This window comes from Marmota monax, unplaced genomic scaffold (genome assembly GCF_021218885.2).
Source record: "Marmota monax isolate L192 unplaced genomic scaffold, Marmota_monax_Labrador192_F-V1.1 WCK01_AAM20220418_F8-fsc00160, whole genome shotgun sequence".
Lineage (NCBI taxonomy): Eukaryota > Metazoa > Chordata > Mammalia > Rodentia > Sciuridae > Marmota > Marmota monax.
In genome coordinates this window covers 638962-652895 of record NW_026694183.1, presented here as the reverse complement: position 1 = coordinate 652895, position 13934 = coordinate 638962, and the positions used below count along the sequence as shown (strand labels likewise).

The 13934-nt window shown below is 39.3% G+C and overlaps 1 pseudogene; it reads left to right on the top strand.

Moving 5' to 3' along the window:
- Positions 1-11181: 11181 nt before the first annotated feature.
- LOC124107782 (vomeronasal type-1 receptor 4-like) lies at positions 11182-12126 on the top strand (annotated as a pseudogene).
- The last annotated feature ends 1808 nt before the right edge of the window (positions 12127-13934 follow it).

Genomic DNA, 13934 nt, shown 5'->3' with positions numbered 1-13934 from the left:
ACGTATTACTTCTTGATATTCCAAGAAACAGTACATGGCCTTGGAATGTTCCAAAGTTTCTGTGACAGTGGCCACTTAGTTGTGTTCCTAACATACAACTGTAGGAGTCATGGGCAGCTGTCCTGATGTGCAGCCAGTCCTGCCTCCTGCAGGTAGCTCACCGTGTGACAGGTGCCTGTAGGGCTAGAGTTCCCTCAGTGCATCTGCAGTTATTAAAATATCAAAATGTTCCTTCAGAATTGACCTTGTACATAGAATAACTATTTACATCTAAATCAAAATATTTTATAATGAAAAGTTAAAAAATACCATTGGTTTTGAAGACATAGGAATATAGACAAATGAAAGTAAATATGAGCTGGATTGATAGAAGAACCTACTCACGACCTTTAGGGAAGCTTGCTGTTTATGCTATGCTCTTAATTAATGCTAAGCCAGTTTCAAGACCTCTCTGTGCACCTGATCAGAGTATGAATCTGGACAGAGACAAAATATGTGTGTGCAGAAGTTCTCCTGGTCATCTCAGCCCCTGTATTATATCATGAAGATTCAGGAATCACCATGTTCTGCCTTCACAACAGGGATTTATACACACTTCCTACCTTAAGTAGTCATGAATCTCATTAAAAACTGCTAGTGAAAATAAAATCTTAAGTAAGTTTTCACAGTGGTAACTCTGGAGTGTGGGCAATACTGGGTTTTGGTTGACAGGACACGTGCAGCCCAGGCCTCCTGTTTCCCTCCAGGACCCTCTGGCTGGGACAGCAGGGAACTGGCAGGATGGCAGCCAGTGATGTGGCTGTAGGTATCATCTTCTTGTCACATCATCTTCTTGTGGTTGGAGCTCTGGGTAATTCTTGTGTTCTCCTCCATTACCTGGTCCATCACCTCATGAGGTTCAAGGTAAGACACACAGACTTGATTCTTCAACACTTGATTGTGTCCAACTTGTTAGCCCTCTAGGAGGGCTAACAAGTTGTCCACAATCAGACAGTGGCAGCATTTGGAGTGAAAGATTTCCTCAGTGATGTTGGATGCAAGCTGCTTTTCTATCTTCACAGGGTGGGCAGGGGTGTGTCCCTTGGCAGCACCTGCCTCCTGAGTGTCTTCCAGGCCATGAAGATTAGTGCTGAGAATTCTAGCTGTTCAGAGCTTATAGTGAAAGCTCCCAAATACATTGGTTTCTCCATGTACCTGAGCTGGATTCTGTACCTGCTTGAAAATCTTATAATTTTTTCACATATGACTGGAAAAAGGAGCAACAATAATATCACAAGCATAAAAAATTATGGATACTGTTCTGCTATTTATCCTGACAAATCCTCACAATCATTGCATTCAGAATTGCTAACATTCCCTGATGTCCTGTGTGTGGGGCTCATGCTCTGGGCCTCACCTCTGTTGGCCCCCAAATTTGGCCTTGGTGCCAATGGGGGGGTGAGGTCCTTTGCCTCACCTCTGTTGGCCCCCAAATTTTAGACCATCACTAGCAGAAGGGAGGAGGATACAGAAATGCCATGACACTAAGCCAATTGATGGCTCCTTTGAAAAATTGTATCACCGGTGACACCATCAGCAAAGATACTCCAGCACTACCACAATTCGCTGTACCAACAGATAGTTCACAATGTATACAAGTGATACATAGTCCAGGCAAGTTCTGCAAGCAGTTCAAAGCAGAGGAATCTATCAATATGTCCATTTCCTCCCAAAGTAAATTGACTCCTTGATTGGGCATTGCTTGTTGAGTTATTATTCATTGATGCATCAGTTTATATAGTTTACTGTGATAGCTATGGAAGAAGCTGTAGTTTGGTTTTATCTTTGTCTTCACCGGCACTGGGATGAAGATAGGAATTCTGGCAATGATGGCTAAAAAAAATATGTAACATTCCAACAGGTACTAAGAAAACAAATTTCTGGACAACTTACATTATCCTGAACAGAATTATTAAATATAATGAAAAGGAAAGGTGAAAGTAAACAAACAGATCTGTTAACCTCCTTATTTGTACACATATTAAAACAATCCTCAACAGCTGTTTACCCAATTTAAATTAAACCATTTAAATCACGTGAATAATAAAAATATTTGGGTCCATTTTTTCATGAGCACTCCTTATATATGATCTATGGACATACGCACACACAGACATACAACACAAAACACAAGTGTGCACACAATCATACAACACATAAGACAATAGTAAAGGCCTTGTAGCTTACACAGGTGAAATCTCCATTGCAATGTTTAAAAAGTCCACAGTCAAAAAATAAAACTGATCAGAAAAACATTAACCTAGGTCTGTATGAGCTCAAAAAATAAAATAGAACTTTATGATGTGGAAAAATACAATAATAAAATAGATATTGAAAAAAAGCATCCTGGTTAATCACTGTAGCAGATATAAGAATAGCCAAGCTGGAGCTCTGGATATCAGCTGTTATGGATTTGAGTCAAATCATCTTCTTTTTGGTCTGTAGAAATCGCTTTGGTTAGTCTCTCTGGAATCCAAATTAGCTGCTGTTCTCCCTGTGGAAACACACAAACAGAACCCCGACTCCAGACAATCACTGGGTCAGGACCTTTCCATTGTCCTGTTAGAATATCGTTACAGAGTACCTTAGGCTTATGTACATTTTTTGGACATATATGCCTTTCCACAGCACTAAGCCCTGATGAATCCAAATTTAAAAAGTTTAGAGTAAAAAGGGTTATTTTAAGTTTATCTTTGGGGGATATATACCCCTTTCCAATTCCCTCTTTTTGCTTTAATAAGTACATTTTAATAGTTTGATGAGCTCTTTCAACTATGCCTTGTCCCTGTGGATTGTATGGGATTCCTGTTATGTGAGTAATGCCAAATGATGAGCAAAATAGTTTAAAAGAGTTAGAGGTATAGCCAGGACCATTATCTGTTTTTAACTGTTTTGGAATGCCCACAGTGGCAAAATTTTGTAAGTAATGAGCTATAATATCTTTAGTTTTTCTCCGGCATGAAGGGAGCTCATCAAAAATCCAGAAGAAGTATCAACTGTAACATGCAAATATTTTAATTTTCCAAATTCTGGCAAGTGTGTGACATCCATCTGCCAAATATGGTTAGGTATCAGTCCTCTAGAGTTGACTCCAAGATTAACTTGTGGTAAAAAGGTCACACAATATTTTTTTTTAAAGAGAGAGTGAGAGGAGAGAGAGAGAGAGAGAGAGAGAGAGAGAGAGAGAGAGAGAGAGAATTTTAATATTTATTTTTAGTTTTCGGCGGATACAACATCTTTGTTTGTTTTCGGCGGATACAACATCTTTGTTTGTATGTGGTGCTGAGGATTGAACCCGGGCCACACGCATGCCAGGCAAACGCGCTACCACTTGAGCCACATCCCCAGCCCGGTCACACAGTATTGACATTGTTTTTTTATATGTCTGGCTTGTTCCTTAGTTATTTTAAAATGCTTTTGTAAAGTATTAGCATTGACATGGAACCTTTTATGAAAATTTATAGCTTCTTCTATTGTGGAGAAAATATGTATGTCATGTGTAGATTTATCTGCTAAATCATTGCCCAAACTAAGGGCTCCAGGCAATCCTGTATGTGCCCTGATATGTCCTATAAAGAATGGATCTTTTCTGTCCCAGATTAGACTTTGAATAGTGGAAAAAAGAGAAAATATTAGAGGAAGGGGTCTTCAAGGGATACTATAGCATTAACTATATACTGACTATCAGAAAAGAAATTAAATACAGAATCTTTAAACATCACAAAAGCTTGTAATACTGCATTAAGCTCTACCTTTTGAGCTGATTTTTTGGGTACTAAAAATGTAAAAGTTTGGTCAGTAGTAACTATTGCTGCTGTACCATTATTTGGCCCATCAGTGAATATATTTGGAACATTCATAATGGGTGTTTTTCTTGTCTTTTTGGAAAAACTACAGGATGTGAGGACCAAAAGGACTAGAACGGATTAGATGGTAAGTGATTATCAAATGAAACATTAGATTTGCACATGATTATTGCCCAAGTTTTTAACTCATTAGCCAACTCATCAATTTGATCCATAGTATATGGAGTAATAATTTTATTAGGAGAAATTCCAAACACTCCCTTTGCTGCTTTTATTCCTTTGAGTATTAATTGTCCTATAGGCTCAGGATATCTAGTAAGAATAGTGTTAGAAGAATAAGATAAATGTATCCACAATAATGGACCTTCTTGCCAAAATACTCCTGTAGGAATATTTTTTGTTGGTAGTACAATAAATAATAAAGGCAAACTTATATCAATTGTATCCAAATGCATACTTCCCATATATGTTTCAATAATTTTTAATGACTTTCTTGCTTCAGGCATTAACATTCAGGGTGAATTTTGATCTGATGGACCTTTTAGGATATCAAATAAAGGTCCCAACTCTCCTGTTGGTATGCCTAGATAAGGCCTTATCCAATTTATGTCTCCCAATAACTTTTGAAAGTTGTTAAGTGATTTGAGTTGATCTACTCGTATTTGAATTTTTGGTGGACGGACCATGGTTGAGGATAATAGAACTCCTAAATAATTAATTGGAAAATTTAATTGTACTTTATCTATTGCTATCTCTAGATTATAATTTTTAATAAATTTGTAAGTGTGGCATAACATTCTAGCAATGTGTTTTTATCTTTATGTGCTAATAATACATCATCCATATAATGAAATATTTGTAGTTCAGGATTTTGATTTCTAAGTGGCAGGATTGCCTTGTTAACATAAATTTGACACATAGTTGGGCTGTTAGCCATCCCTTGAGGGAGTACTTTCCATTCATATCTCTGATCGGGACCTTCATGATTCAGTGCAGGCATAGTAAATCCAAAACATGGACTATCCTCAGGATGAATTGGAATTGAAAAAAAATAATAAAACAATCTTTAATATCTATAGCTAAAACATACCAGGTTTTTGACAAAGCAGACAATTGGGGAATACCCGATTGAGCAGGTCCCATAATAACCATCTCATTATTAATGGCTCTTAAATCTTGCAATAATCTCCATTTACCAGATTTCTTTTTGATGACAAAAATGGGAGTATTATGGGGAGATATGGAAGGTTGTATATGTCCCTCCGCTAATTGTTGTTTGATCAGGTCATGGGCTACTTGTATCTTTTCTTTAGTCAGGGGCCACTGAGGAACCCATACTGGTCTTTCTGATTTCCAATTAATTTTGCTTGTCTCAGTGGCCCCTTCTGAAAACCCAATCCATGTCTATTTATTCCTTGATCTATTTGAATTGGTGCTGCTATACCTTGTTCTTGTTCTCCTAATCTTTTTTCTTTCCTAAAACCTTGTCTAGCCCTAATAGTGGGTGCATTAGGATTGATGTTATTTGTTAATGTCAAACCTAATTGATCTAGGATATCTCATCCCAATAAATTTATAGGAAAATGATCCAATACATATGGCTGTATAGTTCCTTCACATCCTTCAGGATCCTTCCAATCTAATACCATTGCACTTCTATGGGGATTAGTCGCCACTACTAGGCCTCGAAGCGTTTGAGTGGCTTGTTGTAATGGCCAATGTTTTGGCCATTCTTGATGAGATATTATGCTAAGGTCTGCACCTGTATCAAGTAGCCCATTAAATTCATGTCCTTGAATATTTAGTTTTAGCATGGGGCAAGAATCTAAATTTAAAGACAGCATAGCCCAATCTACACCTGTGGAGCCTAATCCTCTGGAACCTCTTTCTACAATACGACTGGAAAATTTATCATGCAGGCTTGGTATTATTAATAAGTGTGCTATTCTATCTCCTTGTGAAATTACTGATATAGCTCTTGGAGAACTAGCTATAATTTTTATTTCACCTTAATAATCGGGATCAATTACCCCAGGACTTATCATAAGTCCTTTTTGAATAGAAGAAATGTGTCCCAAAAATAAGCCTACTGTTCCTTGGGGAAGATGTCCTTTTACTCCTGTGGGAATGATTTGAACTCCCATCTCTGGAGTTAGTACTGCTCTGGCGGAGGCACAAATGTCCAACCCTGCACTCCCTCTGGTTTGTCTGATGAGGGATTTAATGGATAATGTGTCCTGGGCACTACCATGATGGGGTTGCTGGGTTCCTCCACTGCCCTGTATATTTGTGGTTGTGGGCCCCAGAGCATTGGGACCCCCAGTCCGTTTTTTGGCAATGGAGCCTGATGCTTTTCTCCATGATATTGTGGGTAAACACCTGGTCCTTGTCCATTTTTTGATAACGGAGTACCCTCTATGGTCGTTTGAGAACTGCATTCATTAGCCCAATGTCTCCCTCTATGGCATCGTGGGCAAATACCCAGTATTCTATTCCTTTGATACCTAGTTTTGTTAAACCCTTCTCCTATGGGGCAATTCCTTTTAAAATGCCCTGTTTGTTCACAATTGTAGCATGTTTTTGGACTGGCATCTAAAGCCTGTTGTACTGCAGTTGTCAAGACTTGCCCTTGCTCATTAATGTCTCTACATAATTTAATATATGTGTTTAAATCTTCATGTTTCCATGGTCTAATGATGTCTCTGCAGCAACGATTTGCTTGCTCATAAGCCGGTTGTTTTATTAATGGCATTGCTTGTTCTGTATCCCCAAAAACTCTGACAGCTGTTTGAATAAGCCTATCTACAAATTCAGAGTAAGGTTCATTAGCTCTCTGTATTACCTCAGATAATTGACCTTGTAAATCTCCATGTTCTTGTAAAGTCTTCCATGCCCTAATTGCATCTGCAGCAATTTGTGCATATATAGCAGGATCATACTCAATTTGTTGCCGTTGACCCTCATAAGGTCCTTTTCCTAACAACATATCTAGATTTCTTTGAGGGTATCTGGCTGCTGCATTTTGCCTTGCTGTCTCCGTGCAAAATTCCTCATTGGCAACCTTCCATAACAAATATTGTCCTCCATTTAGCACAGATTTACACATGCTAGCCCAATCTGCTGGTGTCAAGTCCAAGTTGGTAATGGATTCGACCATGCTTACAGTGAATGGTGCTTGGGGACCATAGGTTGTTAAAGCCTCCTTTAACTGCTTCACTGTTTTGAAATCTAGAGCATGGTGAATTCGCTGCCCTCCTGCCTGCTCAAGTACAGGGCATGATAATCTTTGAGGTCCTGTCTCAGGATCCCATCTATCAACTACGGGGGTTGAGGGCCACTCAACTGTCTCTATAGGTGGAGCTGTTGGTTGAATTATGCCCTCTGGTGATAGAACGGATTTAGTAGCAGCCTCCTGTTGTAGCTTTTTCTCTAATAGCACCTTTTCCTTTAAATTTTCTTCCTCTGTCTGACTAGCTCGAGAGACCTTCTCTTTTGCTTGATCTAAAATATCTTTCTCCATGGTCTGAATCTCAAACAATTTACTTAACACTATTTCGGTTTATTTTTTTACTAATTTCTAATCTACTATAAAGATAACGCAACCCAATAAGATAACACAAAACAAAACCGAAACAGAATGAAACATAAACAGAACAAAAAATCGATGTATCAATTTTCTCTTCCTGAGGGCCCAACAACTTCAAACCTTGAGCCATCCATTTTTTCCCAGTTTGCCTGAGAAAGTTCTAGGGATAGGCAGCTTGAAACAAAAACATAATAAATCAAAACAAGAACACATTTTTTTTAAATAGACACCCATTCTCTTGCCTTCCCTCAGGGGTGAGCAATTTCACTTACCTCCGATCTTCAAGCGTTCCCTGTATGGGCCACCAAATGCCGCAGTTTGGCTGGGCACAAAATCACGAGCCACTCAAGCAGGAACAAACTTTATTTCCAAAAAACCCGTGAATGCCACGCATGCGGCCTTTTCCTGGGACACACTACACCAACAGGGGATCCCCCCTCTGGAATTCCCTCCTACCTCACTTCCCCAACCAATGGGAACTCTCTGGGAGTCCAGAGAGCTCCAAAGTAGCAGGCCAAGGTGGACAGCAGGGATCTAATCTCCAATTGAATGCACATCTTAACATAATCATTATCATCTCAATGGCTTGCTGGCTTCACCTTTCAACCAAAAGTGCCATGCGTCATTCCTACTTGGCTATGGCTCTCAGCATCCCCCCATCCGTGTTCACAACTTCCCACCTCATGTAGCTATGAACACCTCAGAGGCTTTACATCCAGCAACCTGCAACATTATTTTGTATTCTATCCCCATCCCCAGAGCATATTCACCACTATGTGACTATGCACACCATGTCTCTCTTACCTGGTTAACGCTATGTCCTTGTGTCCCTTGACTCCTCACCCCAGGTGTGCACTCACCTAGGCATGTCCATGAGCTTTTGCCTTTTTTGCATCTAGCTCCTCTCTTTTGCACTCTCTCTCCTCCATATCACAGGAGCTCTAACATCTTGTTCCCCAGAGTAGTCAAACTGATGCTACTGATGTCATTGTTGAAGGAGCCTTTTATTTCATTCTGTTTGATGGATATTGTTATGTTTCTCCCTCCTGTCAGTAGTGGAGGTCAATAATGGCAGGGCATATTTGTTCACAAATTATGATATGAATTAACATTCAATATGTAAATGAATCCAATGAATTCACTCATGTTTGTGCAGATGATTCCGGTGACTGCCAAGGTGAACTAATAGCATCACCTTCTCTCTTTTCCTTGTACCTGTGTAATATCCTTCCTATGTGTTTGCTCTTTCCATTTCTCTGCTCATACCTTCAATCTGGTGCCGTTCATTGAAATGAAGAACAGGAAGCAACTGGATTTGGGGTAGAAATCTTCCCAGGGAAGGAAGAAATAATATGAGACATGCAAAGCTCACTGCAGCCCTTCATATGACAGACCTCAGTACTTCCCAACCCCTCCAAGTGACACCCTGTTGGTCTCCCAGGATCATGGATAAGTAAGAGTCTCTCCAAACACTAGAATATCCTCTGAAGACATTTTATGAGGAAGGTTTAAAATTGTTATTCATAAGTGACACCTGGGAGAAAGTTTCCAGCAGTGTCCTCAGCTCTCCCAGCCTGCACAGCCATTGCTGCTGCTGGCACAGTGATAATTGCAGGTCCCAGGGGAGGTGAGGTCACAGAGCCACAGACCCATATCTCAGGACCTGGCCGCCTCCCTGCAGCACACATCGTGGTCAGAGAGGCCTCTGCACTGAGGTCACCATCCTGGCAGAGAGGAAAAGCCTGGAGAGTGACTCAGGGTGAGTGTGAGAGCAGCATCTGTGAGAAGAGACCCATCAAGAGTCTGGGTAAGTGATCACAGCCAAAAAGGGGACACTCAGTTGAACCCTCCATAAGCCAGAGCCACACACATATTAAAATGGTTGATGAAGAATGGCTCCAGGTAGCAAAGATAAATGGGTGCTAGCCTAAATGCCAAACCACCATGGGTCCTAATTTAACTCAATGTGATTCTTACTGACAGGGATTGCTGTGGTTTAGTCCAAGTGAAAATTAAATGTGATTTTCAAGGTGTACAAGGAGGTTGTTTTAAAGTCACCCAGCTGCTCAGTTTCCCTTACAGGGAGTCTACACTAAATCTTCATATTTCTAGGTCCAGACTTTGTGTGTGGAGTAGGAGGAGCTCACAGGAATCTTCCTAGTCCTGTCTAGAGAGGAATCTGATGGTGACTGTTCGGGCAGAATATTTTATCTGACACTCAGCATGGTGCAGCCAACAGAGAGAATAATTGTAGAAATCCTGAAAGCCTAAGAATTCAAGGATAATGAGGCCATTTCTCTATATTGTGAGAAGGAACATGTATGGAAATAGTGGACGGCATTATTAGTGGTTTCTAATACTACCTGTAAGAGCTTTATTTTTTTTCATGTCACATACCTGTTAATTGTAATGAATGCACCATGTGTCATAGGAATCTGATAGTGGAGCAGGATATGAATGTGCAGGGGACATAGGAAAGCTCTTCACTATCTGTTCAATTATATGTATACCTAAATTTTTCTACCAAATAAATTAAGTTAAATATATGCATTCAAATGAATGCAGAAATTCTAGTGTTTTGAGTTTTAAATAGCCACAAATACCAGTTTTCATAGATGGCTTCTACTGTGACATCATTTACTAATCTTACTTTTTTGAAATATTTTTTGTAGTTATTAATTAGCTCATATTTGTATCTTCTGAAGAAGTGAATATTTTCTTTCTACACTATACTTTTTAATCATGTGTTCCTTCTTGATATGCCAAGACTTAGGACATGGCCTGGGAATGTGGCAAAATTTCTGTCATAGAAGCAATTGAGCTGTGTTCCTAACATACAACCACATGAGTCATGGGGTAGCTGTCTTGATGTGCAGCCAGTCCTACCTCCTGCAGGTAACTAACCATGGGACAGGTACCTGCAGTGCTACAGTTTCCTCAGTATATCTGCAGGTATTAAAATATCTAAGTGGGATGATGGGAAAGGCAGCGGAGCACAACAGACACTAGTATGGCAATTTGTAAATCAATGGATGTGTAACTGATGTGAATCTGCAATCTGTGTATGGGGTGAAGGTGGGAGTTCATAACCCACTAGAATCAAAGTGTGGAATATGATATGTCAAGAAATTTGTAATATTTTGAACAACCCACAATAAAAAATTAAAAAAAAAAAAAAAAAAAAAAAAAATAAAATATCTAAGTGTTCCTTCATAATTGACCTTGTACATAGAATAAATATTTCCAAGTGAATGGAAACATTTTATAATGAAAAGTTTAAAAACAGCAGTAGTTTTCAATACAATAGGAATATAGAGAAATGGAAGTAAATGTGAGCTGGATTCATAGAAGAACCTGCTCATTACCATTGCAGAAGCTTGATGATACATGCTATTCTCTTTGTAAACACTGAGCCAGTATCAAGACCCTCTGGGCACCTGATCAGAGTATGAATCTGGACAGAGACTTAATATGTGTGTGCACAAGTTCTTCTGGTCATCTCCGCCCCTGCGTAATGTCATGAAGATTCAGGAATCAACATGTGCTGCCTTCACAACAGGGATTTATACACTTAATGCCTGAACTAGTCATGAACCTCATTAAAACCTGCTAGTGAAATAAAACATTAAGTTTTCAGAGTGGGAACTCTGGAGTGTAGGCAATATTGGATTTTTGTTGACAGGACACGTGCAGCCCAGGCCTCCTGTTTTCCTCCAGGACCCCTGGCTGGGACAGCAGGGAACTGGCAGGATGGCAGCCAGTGATGTGGCTGTAGGAATCATCTTCTTGTCACAGACTGTGGTTGGAGCTCTGGGTAATTCCTCTCTTCTCCTCCATTATCTGGTCCATCACCTCATAGGGTTCAAGGTAAGACACACAGACTTGATGATTCAGCACATGTTTGTGGCCAACTTGTTAGCTCTCCTGTGTAGAGGAGTTCCCCAGACAATGGCAGCTTTTGGAGTGAAAGATTTCCTCAGTGATGTTGGATGCAAGCTGCTTTTCTATCTTCACAGGGTGGGCAGGGGTGTGTCCATTGGCAGCACCTGCCTCCTGAGTGTCTTCCAGGCCATGAAGATTAGTCCTGAGAATTCCAGCTGTTCAGAGCTTAAAGTGAAAGCTCCCAAATACATTGGTTTCTCCATATACCTGAGCTGGATTCTGTACCTGATTGTAAATATTATGATTTTTTCACAAATGACTGGAAAAAGGAGCAACAATAATATCACAATCATGAAAGATTTTGAATACTGTTCTGCTGTTCAACCTGACAAAAGCTTACAATAACTGTATGCAGCATTGATAACATTCCCTGATGTCCTGTGTGTGGGGCTCATGCTCTGGGCCAGCAGCTCCATGGTGCTCATCCTGCACAGGCACAAGCAGAGAATGCAGCAGCTTCGTAAGTTCAGCTCCCCCAGGTCCTCGCCTGAGTCCAGAGCCACCAAAACAATCCTCCTCCTGGTGAGCACTTTTGTTTCTTTTTACACACTTTCCTGCATCTTTCAGATTTGTGTAATTTTTATTTATAATCCCCACTGGCTGCTGGTAAAGATGGCTGCAATAGTTGCTGGGAGTTTCCCAACTCTCAGCCCCTTTCTGCTGATGAGCAGGAAATCCAGTGCATCCAGGCTCAGTCTCCCTTGGATAAGAAACAGGAAAACCCCCAATGTCAGGGGAATGTGTAAATTGTAGACTTTGCACAACTCTTACATGTTTCTTCATTTGTATCCCCAAATTAAAAGAATAGTGTTACAGTTATATCTCAAAAAATGACAATCAAGACATATGTGATTTTTTATTATAGTGTGTGCATGTGTGTATATGTGTACCCAAGTATGTGCATGTATACCACTTAGATTTGGCTTTACTGTCCATCCAAAAATATTTTGGGAAAAGTAGAAGTAACCAATAGAAATTTCAGACTCCATATACCAGTTGCAACAAGAGCAAAATTATTTAGCATAAAATCTGCTTTCTTTGTTTTCCTGCTATTCTGGTTTATTAAATTGTGCAAACAAGTGACATATATTTTTCATCTATCTACATATTTTATGTCTTAGCCATGTTTTTTAAAGGAAATGTGAAAGTGAACACTATTAAATATTTGTCTTTTGCAATGAAATGAGACATAGGTTTCATGTAATCTTGAACATGTTGGGAAGCATCATGATGTTCTCTTTATTAAACATTATATTGAAGTTATTGATTTCTGTGCTGTGATTATCACAATGCAATATTTTTTGTCATAAATAGTTTACTTACTTTATTTACTGTTTGCTTTGGTCATTTAAAACATTGGGTACTAATAAATTTTATTTTACTACTTATTATTGGATTAGTGATATGTACCTTTGGAATGTTTGTACGTATGGGTTGGCATGCCTTTCTAATAAAATCTCACAAACTGAATGCACCTGTGCAAGCAGCTGCTACATGGTAAAACAAAGCCGTAGTCTGTATGACTCCTCTTTCCTGTATGTGGCCCCCAAAGTGACCAGTATGTGACTTTTAACTGTAGAGATCAGTTTCAATATTTGCACTTAACAAAAATGAAATCATTAAACATCAGCTGTTTCATATTTGACCTTGAAAATGCCACATACTTCAATCTGTATTTTCCCGTGTTGTTGATGATAGAATCTAAATGAAGGATTTCAAACAATTCTAGTATTTCTCCCTTGATGCACACATGCTGTAGTGTGGATGTGATTTATGTTTCCAACCCAAGTTCCATGTGTTAGAATTTTTGCCCCAGTGTGATGTGCTGGGTGATGAAACCTTTGAGAAGTGGGTGCAGTACAAGGTGGTTGGTCATGCGGGGTCACTAGGAGGGGATTAATGATGGATTATATTAGTTCCCATGAGAACAAGTGCAGCTGTCTCCACTGTGTCTTGCTCCTGTTCTGCCCTGTGGTCTCTTCTGTACGTGATTCTACCTTTGTGATTCCATCTGCTGTGAGGCTCTCACCAGAGCTGAGCACATGCTGGCACCATTCTCCTTGATCTCCAGAAATGTAGTTCAATAAATTTCCTTTCTTTATAAGGTGTTTATGTAGGCATTTGGATAGACAGCAGAAACTGCTCAGCACAACACATTGGAGCATCATGATCAGCACTGAAATGTGGGATGTGCAACATGTTTTCATGATACTTTCATGAGTGTCTTCACACACATGTATATATGGAACATATGTTTATGTATAAGTATCTATAAATCACACACATTTGTCTGATCATAGGATTACATCTACTTGTCTTTAGCATGTATTACCAGAGTTCACCAAATATTTCTATGAATCTCAACCTATTAGGTGCTCCTACATTTAGTTTTTTTTTTATTTTTGAAGAAGAAAATGCTTTTATTAACTTGAACATGAAAAAATCCCCAAAATCTTTTTAGTACTAAAGCTGAATAAATAATTCTGTTATAAAGTTTACATTTCTCACATTTAATTGAGAGAAACATTTTATATATGAGGATTCTTCTTTTTGTAATGGAC